General features: G+C 30.3%; 1 protein-coding gene across 2 annotated transcripts in view; it reads right to left on the bottom strand.

Annotated features, from left to right (window-relative positions):
• LOC132952202 (uncharacterized) overlaps positions 1–13,069 on the bottom strand; it is a 132,345-nt gene that overhangs the window by 84,843 nt on the left and 34,433 nt on the right. The window contains exon 1 of one of the 2 annotated variants that reach the window (XM_061024406.1): positions 10,129–10,815. The exons of the other annotated variant lie outside the window; for it this stretch is intronic. The gene's annotated coding sequence lies outside the window, so the exon portion shown is untranslated. Of the gene's footprint in view, positions 1–10,128; positions 10,816–13,069 lie in introns of those variants that run through there. 2 annotated transcript variants of the gene reach the window in all.

Below are 13,069 nucleotides of genomic sequence, written 5' to 3'. Positions count from 1 at the left end.
CCTACTGGCCACTGGGTCAGTTGGAGTTTGTGAGTGTTCGAATTTCTGCCACGACGTGACTTACATAATATTTTCTCGACGGCATTTTAATTTAAATGGATTTATGATTCATTGTCATTATAACCGAACGCTAAACCTTTAATATATAGTTTAATCAACATTTGAGAAACTCAAGAGAAACCATCATAGGTTATCTCACATCATTAATTATATTTATGTTTTAAATGTATCTATATTTACATTAGTATAAGGCACTTTTCCTTTTTTAATTAAAAATATATTACTTTTCTTTTGTTAATAGGTATACCTATATATAGGTACATTATACATAACGAAATAACCCTAACAATAGTAGTTTAAACATAGAAAAAAATCCTGAGGGAAACTATTAAATTAGATGGAAATTAATTATTGACACAACTCACTATTGATGTGATTTTTGTAGTTTTATATTAATTCAACTGTTCTTGACTAACACGCTACTGTTGATAGAAACGATGTAGAATTACACTTTTTTCGCATGTACTTTTAAATAACAAAACAAACACATTTATTTAAAATACTTAACTTCATTATTCACGGAATTACTTTAGTCGTTACTATCGCAAACAAACGTCAAATTTACAAGTTACGACTTAAGATTGCAATTATATTAACAAAATAAAAACAACTTTTTATTATTTTCAACATAAATTTCAACTTTACTTAAATTCTATAAAATAACACCTACCTAATGGTAGGTATTCCGACGAATACTGACTTTCAAAACAAAACTTATTTCTAGGTAGGTATAATATTTAGTGTCTATTTAAATTAAAAACTGGTTTACCTACAATGTATGAACTATAAGAACATATTATTTAAGTTTTTTACACGTGATTATATAGCCATATATATATAATATTATTAATTTTTATTTGAATATTCAAGTATTCCCAATCAGATAAATGTGATTAAAACGTATATTTTTGTATTTTAACCTTGATTAAACATGAACAAAATTAATATGACATTGAATAATTATTTTAACAAAAAATGTATATTAATGATAAAAAATATTAGAATGATGGAATACAATTTTCGGAAATCAGATAGGATACAGATAGGTTCCGGGTGGGAGTATTCATCTCGTTTTGATTATGCGTGATACCGGAAAGTGATGAATTAATGCATTATTATTTTGAATTTGAAAAGAATCATAAATTCCTCATAATACAAAAAATTATTTAGATAGAAAAATTAGGTTTATAGAAAGTTCAAACAACACACCAAGTTTCATAAGTCCATATAATTATATATGGAGTCACATATATTTGAGTTTCATACATAATTAAATCATAACTACTAAACCTTGCGTATAATTTCAAACCTAGGTATAGTTCCTACTAAAGAGAAGTCAAATTTTAGACGTTTACGCATAAACAAATATTTTTGAGTTGTTATTTAGATAATAATACAGATTAGTAAAATATTAACCATATAAAACAATCTCTTAAAGGCACCTACCATCTAAAATTGATTTATAACCTCTATACCTACAAGAATCTTTTGGATTTGTTTTACTAGATATTTAAAAACAATCGTTACGAAAAAAAAACACAGTAAAATGCATTGTCAAACATAACAAAATTTAAAAATTCTATACCATATTATTATAGGTGCCTACTATTTGTGTTCAATTTTCAAACTATGAATTTGGTTACACACGTTATTTTACTAAAATACTTGTTTGACTAAAAAATAACACTAAAACTGCATAAGTATATTTTATGTATAGAAACGATTTGCTCCACCATGAATACCTATCAAGTATTAAATTGTTTGAAAAATTAAAAACTTTGCATTTCTACACTTCTTTATAGCAAAGTAATTTTCACTTTAAGAGTTATATTATACAACACTGTAATAAATTATTACTATCGTGTTATGTAACCAAAAAATGTATAGATCATAGAAGAACACATGCACTTTTTAATTAATTTATTGAGCATGTACTGGTGAATCGAACTGGTTTTTTTCAGAATAAAATGTTATCCAATAAACTATACTTTTAGCTATAGTTATACATTAATATTTATATTTTACGATAATACGATAAAAATACTTAACAGTTGAACTACTTTTCATACTATTTAATACATAATATAAACTATATCGATCGATGTGACGTCATTAGTTCCGCTGCAGCATCAGCAGTGACGTCAAACCAACATTGAGCGCTGTTGCACCGAAAAGGTCAACCGGTCAAATTCGAAGTATTATAGAAACGGAAAACATAAGAAAGGAGACATTTAAGTCAAAATAATATTATGTGTTGACGTCTACTTAGGTACTTATAACTTATAAATTATGTTGAATTTTAAGTTATAATTTTATCGTTTGACACAACATTACAATATTATGAAGTTATTAATAATTAATTAGTTGAATTATACAGCGTGTAATATACAGAGATGTATCGTATATGTGTGTGAGTAACGCGCCCAATGTGTTGTGGATTGATTTAAAATATAGTTTACAGTTTTTCACAGATAGGTAATAATTGATATACGAAGTTAATGCCAAAAATGTATTGAGATTCATTGCTGTATTTATTTATTATATGCGTGTAAGTGTACAATAAATAATAATAATAGGTAAAAATATTAAATAATAAGAAAAAAAGCATTTTACTGAGTGCTAAAAATATACTAGATGCATGAAGGTTTTACTTTTACATGTACCGATATTTTGGCACTGATATTATACGCGTGAACTTCCAAATTTACGAGGTCTACCAAAATTAAAAATTAAATAAATCTAAACTTAAATTTAAAAAAAATGCTTAATTTTATGAAGATAATGCAAAATAATGTTTTCTACAAGAAAATACAAAGAACGCCGTTATTCTTATTTTTTGGTTAAAAATAAATAAATACTTAAATCAAAAAAATTACTCTATAAATTATAAACATAAATATTAAAACATATCTAATAAAATAACTTTTTCGGCTCACATAGATCTAACTAATAATAGTAATTTGTAATGTACTAAATAAAAGCCATAGATCTCAAATCAAAGAAGAAAGAAGTTCATAAATTTAAAATAGTGTGTATTTTACCACATAGGATGACTATTACAGTAAAATAACTGTAAAATCTATTAAAAAAAAAAAAGTTTTAGTTTGTAGTTTGTAGAACATACAAAAAACATAGGCACCAAACTTTTAAATTACTTAAATTTAAACTAACAAAAGAGTTGATACGGGAATTATGGGTGCGGGCTTCTGGGATTGATGGGTGTGAATCACATACCATGTGTTACATTAGAGTTTCAGTGGTATAAAATATATGATAATCCGTCGCATTCAATAAACAATTCGGAGTCGAGTAAAAAATATTTTTTTTTCAATATTTTTTTGTCTTTTTTATAGTTATAGTTGGGAAATTTACTGAGAAAAACCAAAATCATCTTTTCGAAGAAACATCACACCAACACAATTTTTTAAAAGCAATTCTAACATTGTCATAAGACTTGTACATTCTTTGCATTACTAAGAAACAAAAATATTATTTCTAATAATGTAGCCACTACAATACACACCTACACTTATTATTTTCACATTGATTAACTTTCAGTTGACAGTTTTGTAAATTAATCATATTTATAAAAATAATAATATATTGTTCGGTATACAATCAATAAATCTATAGGTGTTATAATGGTACGATGTGTTAATGAAGTTATGAACTTGTATTCTATTTTATTATTTTTAATATGCATAGTTGCATAAAACAAGTTTTTGTTGGTTTTAAATTGAAATAAAAATTCTTTATTTTTAATTATTAAATACTTAGTATAAGTTTGGTATTGCTTTATTTGAAAAAAAATTACTTTCAAGTAATATTGCATAGCAAAACGTACATTATAGTATGTATTATACAATATCACAAAATGAAAATTAATTACAAGTAGTTTAAGAGAATTCTGTATACTGCAGCTTTGTAAAGACTAAAAGAACTAAAAACCACGACTGATATGTTTTTAATTTTAATTAAAACGCTTTCTAAAATTAAAATTATTTTCTTCATCTCGAGTAAATGAAAAAAAACCAACCTTAACAATCCCAAAGTATAAAAACTATAATTTTAGATTTGAGTACGGTATAGCTGCAATGGCAATCATTACATAGCTTCTCTAGTAAGTTACACATGTATACATTTTTATGAAACACATAAGTACATGGTAGGTATACATTAACCGGCACATTAACTAAACACTTTTACGGGTTACTGGACTTGACACGGTTTTTTATTTTGTATAAATAGCACTCTGTATGTAGTATATTATGTATGTAGTTATTTTTAATTTTCAACAAATTATCTAGAATTTTTAAGTATGACAAAATCGGACGTCCTTGGTCTTAAAAAACACTGCGCTGTACTCCAATTTGGACACATTTATGTAGGTAGTTTATCCATAGGTATAATAGGTACGTATAATATATTATATCGAATTTATTGCTCCATCGAGTTATTCAATTATCGGCTGAATGGTTCTTAAATTTCGGTGGTATAGGTACGTTATAGTTTCTCGCAATTCATTCGCATATATCGCGGCCGCCCGCGGGTGACCGATAATAACCGTTTCAGAACATACCTATCACACAATATTTTGATATGATGTGTAAACGTTTTCTTTTCGTTTTTTGCAGTGGGCACTATATATAGCTTTATTATATATATATATTATTATAATCGTATGTAATATACCTACACACATATTATTATTATTATTATGATTATTGGACCTATATATAAGTACGCGCATATTACAGCATCATTACAACGCTTCGGAATGAAACGCAGATAATAATATTATTATTGTGTCGATGATATTATGTTATTTGATTTACACGTCATCAAAAATCGGACGAACGCAAATAATACACTACGGTTTCGCTCCGAGGAGAAGTGCGAATGGAAACGTATTAAATAGGTACTATATATTATTTTTGTTCCCTGCAATTCCATTGTGATTCGTGACGGACATTAAAAAATATATATCTGTGTGAATACTAAATAATAACTTGTTACACTGGCTTGTGCGTACGCATGTAGAATATTTGGCGAATTTGTTTTCCGTACGTCAATTGTAGGAACGATGGCCATTGGTCACTGCGAATGTCTGCGATACGAATTCAGGTATACTGTGTGTGAGTAAATAATTTATTATTATATATATAAATATATAAACCGACTCGTATATATTTCAGTTTTTGTTGTATTTAATTGCATAAATTCACATTTCTTTTTCTACCAAATATTGTTTGTATTTTAATTATTCAACAATAATAATTTATTATAATCAATCATTTGGAAAAATAATTTTTAATAGAAGTAAATAATTAGCATAGGAATTTGTGTTTTAAATATTCTAAAAATATATAACAGTTTCAATTAACATTAATGATAATTGGTAAGTGATAACTATATAATATCTTAGTTTTGTTCAATTATAACTAATAAGTAGGTTAATGCATAGAACATATTATTACAATAGTATTACGAAACATATATGAAAAGTATACATGTAACTTTGTACATGCGTCATTATTTAATTCTATGGTTAAAATTATTTTCTTAAATATTTTATAACACATCATTAAAATTGTAAGTTAATAAACCTTAAAAAAACACGTTTTTTCTACAACACATGAATAAATAACTAATATTCTTCTATGAAGTCGCTATTAAACTGTATGAAAATAAGAAAACATAATATGTCATTATATTCATAATCACCAAGCCTCTTTGGGTGACTATAAGATTCACATGATTTTGAATCAAAATGTATAGGTATCAAGCTAAATTTACATAAAAGTTGACTGGCGTTCAGGGTCAAGTTCTTATTCTCGGCGAGATGTAATTCATAAGTGTTTTATTATTATTATTATTTTGTAATTCTAAACAACAATAATTCGTCTTATTATAATATATCGGTACATTTACAACACGTGCAGTTCAGCTGAATGCATTGAAAATGCACGTTATCATAAGCTACTATTATTTTAGTTTGGTATTCAACGTAGACCAAAAAATATCATTAGGCTTCGATACCGAATTGACACTAATGCATCTTTCTCAGGAAACGGAACATGAATGTCCTCTGCGGTTCATTTTATCATATCGACGAGGTCGATGATATATAAGTATGCGACTGCCGACTATAACAAATTGGTATTTATTATCATTGTCACAACTCTAATAAAGAGGAACCGCGTAGTGGAGAGTTTTCTTATAAAAAATTCTTCACTGTCTCCATCTTCGTATTGCCACCACTTATTGACCTTGCGCGCAGTCAGTTGTCATAGTATCTTATTATTGTTATTTCCTTATGCTAATAATTAGTCGCCAAAAAACTACCCGCATTAAATATCTAATTGTAACAATAGAATATGATGAGCATATATGAGAAATATCTTCATAAAAATTAACATCGCTTATAATAATAGGTACATTTAAATGCCAAGTTCAAGGTTGTAGTTCCGGTCTATCGCTCTTTGTCCAAGTTCACTTTTTTTTCTTTATCATTCTCATCATCGGACGTTGATGACGTACGTACGTACATATACATAATTATACTTCGTCGGATACCACTAATACCATTGGACGAGGCACAGATCGTGCGTGACGAGCTCCCTGAGATCGCCCCGGGAATTGAATATGCATTAGATACTCGGGTTTCCAATAATTGCAAGAGTTTATATTTTGTAATTGATAACGGCCGATGTTGTAGGCGTTACGTGCCACGATCTTCGATGATGATTAGTCATCGTTATTCAGTAATAGTCCGTTACATCAATACCTACTTAATAGAAACCAAAAATCCATAAAATACTTTAAGTACCAACCATAGACCTTGGTAAATGGTAATACATCAATAATTTTGTAGTTAAATTAAAATATGCGAAAAAAAACTATTTAAATTTTCATTATGCTGCATAGGTACATGACTTTTAGGTACCTGATACACGAGTTATATCCACCGCATTTATATGTGTTTCGATAACTATAAGCATTAAGCATGAAATAATAGTATTTTTCCTTCACCAAAATGTTGTGTAACGTATATAATATATGGTGGGAAAAAGATTTAACAGAAATTCACATACCAATTAAAATATAAATAAACTATTCTTTTTGTTAAGTTTTTACTTTGTGTGATTAATTCGTGTAAATATATCAAAAAAGTGTGTTTACTAATTTCGTTTCGAGTTACTGCATATACATAAATGCATCATATCATTAGTACAAAATATTAACAAGCTACAACAAGGTCGTTGCATCAGAACAATTTGTTTTATGAAAATAAAAGTATCAACTTTAATGAAAATATAGCACTACGTGCATTACCTATGCTTATTTAATTTAATATGCTAATATTCAGAACATTGGTTTTTATCGAAAAATATTTTTTTAAATCTAATTAAAAAATCAATTAGTAGATTAAATAAAGATCGAATAGAGAAGATAGATTCTAAATCCTACACATTTTTAAGATCTGTGTTTTATTTTATATTCTTGGGGAGATTCTTATTTCTGCACGCACAGCTAGGTAACAAGATATTAAAACGAATGTCGAATGCGCAATATTTACATAAATTAAAATAGTTTGACATATTTCTGATTCGTCATAAAATGATTTGAAAGCATACTGCGATTTGATTAAGTTCTATTAGATATAATAATATTATTAAATACTGTATGAAAACCATACAATAAATTTAAAAATCGTTGTACGTAAACAATTTTGTATACGGTAGAAATGTAAATTTACTTCTCGTTAAGTTAATTATCGAAATTTTTGAGACTGAACCGGATATAAATTGCAAACATAGTCGATTACCTATGACCCAATTAGAATAAGGTTTGCAATGGCTTCGATGTTTGCACATTTTCTTCAAAGTACCGACGAAAGACCGCCACTTGGCCTTGACCGTGCCACCAACGATAATAATATGTACATACTTGAATAACTACTAGGTATGTATATTATATAACATCGTGAGAAGAAAATACACTCGAATATTTATAATTTCGGAATATTGATAATTTGTTACCTAATTTTACTAGTAGGTACACTTTCCCTGATTTTTTCAATCATAAAAATTTAATTATTATTGAACATAATAATACTGACTAAGAGATTACCCACAATTATCTGAACCACGTACCTACTCAATTTCGATAATGGGTGTCCCATGATAATATTACATTATCAAAAATATTGATATTTTTGTGGTACCTTACACTAAATGTATCGGTACAATTTTATAACTTATACACATTTTTAAGTATTACATTTCAATTAAGCATCATCGATAAAAATAATAATTCAAGAGTTTTTTTTATTTAAAAAAATACGGTACACATACATTGTTGTATAATTTTTGAAATACAAACAGGCACTAAAAGAAATAATTTTAAAGTGTGTACTTTGTATATCATATATTACCTATTTATATATTTTATATTATAGAAAAACATCAAAAAGTAATAAAACTCATATAACAGTCAACAATTTTATAACAAAATTACCGTGATCAAACACAATATACACGAAATAAAGTATTTTTTAATTTTAAAATAATATGCTGTCTATAAGTCTGCTATGCACATATACCTAATTATATTATATCAATACTTTCGATATGGTTGAAAACTAAATTTGTAAATAAAAATACGTTATCATTATCATATAGTAATTTCTATAAGAAAAATATGTATCAGGCATGTATAGTCTCAGAAAAACTGACTCATTTATCTATATAGACGCCTATCTATAGCGAGGCAATTTATTTCAGTTATATACACAATATTATATTTCTAACATATTTTTAATTTAAGACAATTCTAACAAGCTTTTCGTAATCTTATTTTTTTTTGTATTTTTTTTTTTAATAGCTAGTCACCTAGTGGTTTTAGAAATTATCCGAAGGTTAAGTTAGTTTTAAGCATTTAACCCTTACGATAAAATATATTTTATGGAGTTAATATTTCGTAGTAATATTTTATTATACTTATCGTACGTTGTTGATAAATTAATTCGAAAATAAGTTTCTAAGTCATACACATTTTATAATTAAAAAACTTTATTTTGCGCACAATAAATTAGTAAAATGTAACAATATTGTGTTTGTTTTATTTATTGCCGACGTGCGCATATGCGTATAAATTATATCAAACTGTTGTCCGGGAGAATTTATTCCTTGTCAAAACTTTAATATTCATAATAGTTGTATTCAACAAAATATAAAAAAAGGTACTCAAATCTGGATCAAGATATAAAACAATAATACATATAAAGGCCTAACCGTGATAAGTGTAAATATTGATAAAAGAATAACAACTGCAGCTGTAGTGCAGGGTAAAAAAAAAGGGTGTCTATAATCTTTTCCGAGCACGTGCTATTTTGGATATATATACGTCGATATAATTCTTCCCAACTAATAAAAAAAAAGCGTAAAAGTCAACCGTGTCGAGAGTATAAATAATAAAACTGGTTGAACTTTTGCGATGTTGAAGTTCGACAATTGTCGACGTAACGAAATTACGTGCACACGATTCCATAATCGCAAAGGCAAAGGCATAATACAATATACCTATTATACCTGTATCGATTGTCAATATCGATTTTACTCGTACCTACTGTTAAGTATAGATTTATCAACATAATATTTAAATTTCCTACACACCAATTTTCCTATAGTGGAGACGTATAATATAAATATATACGTCGCATTTGGGTACATAATTTATTGTGCCAGTGCGTTGTACAATACTTTGCTGGGTTGTACCCAGGGGCGCCCGCAGAGAGGAGCTAGTGGGTGCCATTGGACCCACTGAGATTTTTTTAATGAACAAAAAAAAACAGTGTATAATAATGCAAATATGTGACTACCTATACGTGTATATAACATAAATTCAATCTTGCACCCACTGAGCTGATATTCTGCGGGCGCCCCTGGTTGTACCCATATACCTACCTATATCATGTGATATAAAACCTAAAGGCCTAACGAAACGTATAATATATTAAAACGCCGTGTGCATAAGACGCAGACGGTATTTATAATATATCCTTACCGTTTGAAATGAGATCGATTTTTGACGTGCGAATGGAACGATGGTTGATATCTAATCAGCATCGTTTGGCTTATGAACGTTGAAGAACACGCGCATTCACACACGCACACGGCGAATAGAGAGAACAGCGCAGTAAAATATTCCGAAACGGAGTCCGACAAAAACGAAAACCCCTCGAGGAGTAAAATCGTAACCCGAATAAAATGATATAAAATATTTTATAATATTATGTCCGAAAGTAACGGTCCCGCGCGACTCCTGCTCAAAATAATGTTATCGTCGTCGCGGAATATCGTAACGCGAAGACAAAAAAAAATTGTTGTTGTCGTCGTCGTCGTCGTCGTCGTCGTACGCGCACACGGCAGGTATAGGTTAGTACAATATTATATTATATCGTGATGATAACGCGCGCGTGTTGGCGGGACGTGTTTGTGTGTTACGGGACGACGTCTCGTGTGTACAATAATAATATTATCGTAATATTGTTATGCGCGCGAGACCACAGACAACACTCCACGACCGCGGCGGTAACGCGTGTGCTCTTCTTCGCGGCGCGGTAGCGACGAAGGCACCGGGGCGGCGGCGGAGGCGGCCGACGATTATGTTGTTATATTATTAGCGGGCGGCGGCGGCGGTGTGTACCGCCGTGTACGCACACATAATAACAATATAATGATATTATAATATTATGTATTTAGTGTATATTATATTATATTATATTATATTATTATTATTATTATTATTATATTGTATTATGATAGTGTATTATTTGAGCGCGGCCTGTTGGCGTTATGGTTACTTCTTCTTGTATCGTTCTTGTAATTTTTTTGTTGCTTTCAGTCGTTCGGTTATCGTGGTCGCGGTGGTATCTATACCTACCGGCTTCGGATTTATCGCGCGCGACACCTGGCGGCGGCACTCGAGCGACGGTTACGACTATGCGGCGGCGGCGGTAGCGGTGTCGAAGACGACGACGTCGACGGCGTTTAACCTTAAAGCTCCCAAACTCCTCCCCCTCCTCCTCCTCCTCCTCTACAACGCCTCCACCTTAAACTATCATACTATATAAAACCACGACTATAATATGATATTAAGGTAACTTGGCGTTTCGTATGGCCAATAGCACGTGGTCCACCGGCACTGACGCGGCTCGTATTATAACCCTGCAGCAACGATTTTTGTCTCTGGATCGTCGTGCAACCGCGGAATACTGCGCGGCGCAGTGTCTCTGTCGGCCGCCGCGCGACGATAGTATTCCAATAATATTGTAATAATATTATAATGCTACGCGATAACGTGCAGCGCGATATGCGACGTTATGTAACGCGCGGCGCACGTGATATCGGACTGTCTGAAACCCCGCCGACGGATAGCTGATAATCGCGTCCGCGCGCGTAGGGAACGGCGCACGCACCACGGCCCCCTCCGACGGTCGCGATCTGACATTCCCCACCCAAAAGTTTTGCACGCGATTCGGATTTTCCCTCTTCCGTGTTTTTTGTTTTTTTTTTTTTTTTAAATTTTTGCACGACACGCGTTTTCCGTTCTAACTTATAGTCTGTGGTCCCAAACAAAGGTGCAGCACTCATATTTTTTTAATATATTATCATAACCTATAGCTTGCTACCTATATTATATATACCACCTATATATCGATATACCATTATGACTGCAGCTATACCGTATACTGTGTTATACATTTATAATATAGGTTATTCGTACCTGCTGTAGAACATGCACGTAGGTACTGCGTGATGTTGGGTGGTAACTGGTAACTATAAGTATACTGATGCTGGTATAACCTCGCAGCGTTTGTTTTCCCTGTTTTGAGTAACGCGTAATTGTATTGCGATTTGATTACTTTTCATACAACTGCCTACTGCAGTAGTTACAAAGTACACGTCATATTATATTTGTAACGAATTGTTCCATATTATATTAGAATATTGTTATTATAATATATTAGCTTATAAATTATTAGCTGGTAACTTCATAAAATATTTGTGTTGCATTTTATCGCTAGTTGGTATACAAATCGATAGATTGGAATACGCTTGAGATATCTCTATGCATATTATTTTGTTTTTGAACTCATTCATTTAAGTATTTAACTGACCTTAAAAATCAAAAAAATCATAATTTAGATTTTATATGGATACACGTCTTGTATAGCGGTCAATATTCCATATACAATTTGGATTGTTAAATGCGCGATGTTTCAACTTTCTAGCCGCCTCGATATAGTCGCGCCATAATATCCGTATATACATGTATATAGGTAAACGATTTAAAATTTAAATATCGCCATTCTAATCATATCATATATAATTCAATTTAACGTAACGTGTTACTTATATGATTATATATTATATATATTGTACAACTAATATTGTGTCGGTATAATATGAAACAACGAAAAAATAACATCGTTATATACTCTTATATCGTTTCGTTACTATACTTTACGAGTATAAGTTAACCTAGATATAGATGTACCTATTTGGACCTTTTAAAAAGTAACTTATCTTGCAACTAAACGTCGTACACTTTATGTTCTGCTCGTACAGTGTAATGGAAATCGCTTATACCCATATGCTATTATGATATAGACTATTGAATACCGATTATTGTACCATTATGGTTGTTGGCAACCAACAAATGTACGAGCTGTGCGATGCTATGTTTTTAGTGTTTGCGGATCATTCGCATCGCATAATATATAAAATCTGCACGGTATATACCTGCGCCTAAATTACAATGTAATTTGTAAACTCATTTATATATATATATTATATACTTTAAGTGCGTATTGTACCTACAAACCGTGTTTCCGCATGTTGCCTTTTGTTCTGCACTCGGTATATATGTCATATACGTAAATACACAAACTCGCGGTACATATAGGTACGTCAAAATTACTCCGTACATATTTAGGTAGGTA

The sequence above is a fragment of the Metopolophium dirhodum genome, chromosome 9 (assembly GCF_019925205.1).
Source record: "Metopolophium dirhodum isolate CAU chromosome 9, ASM1992520v1, whole genome shotgun sequence".
In the NCBI taxonomy this organism is placed as follows: domain Eukaryota; kingdom Metazoa; phylum Arthropoda; class Insecta; order Hemiptera; family Aphididae; genus Metopolophium; species Metopolophium dirhodum.
Note: the sequence above shows the minus strand (reverse complement) of the source record. Positions and strands in the feature narration are given on the sequence as shown.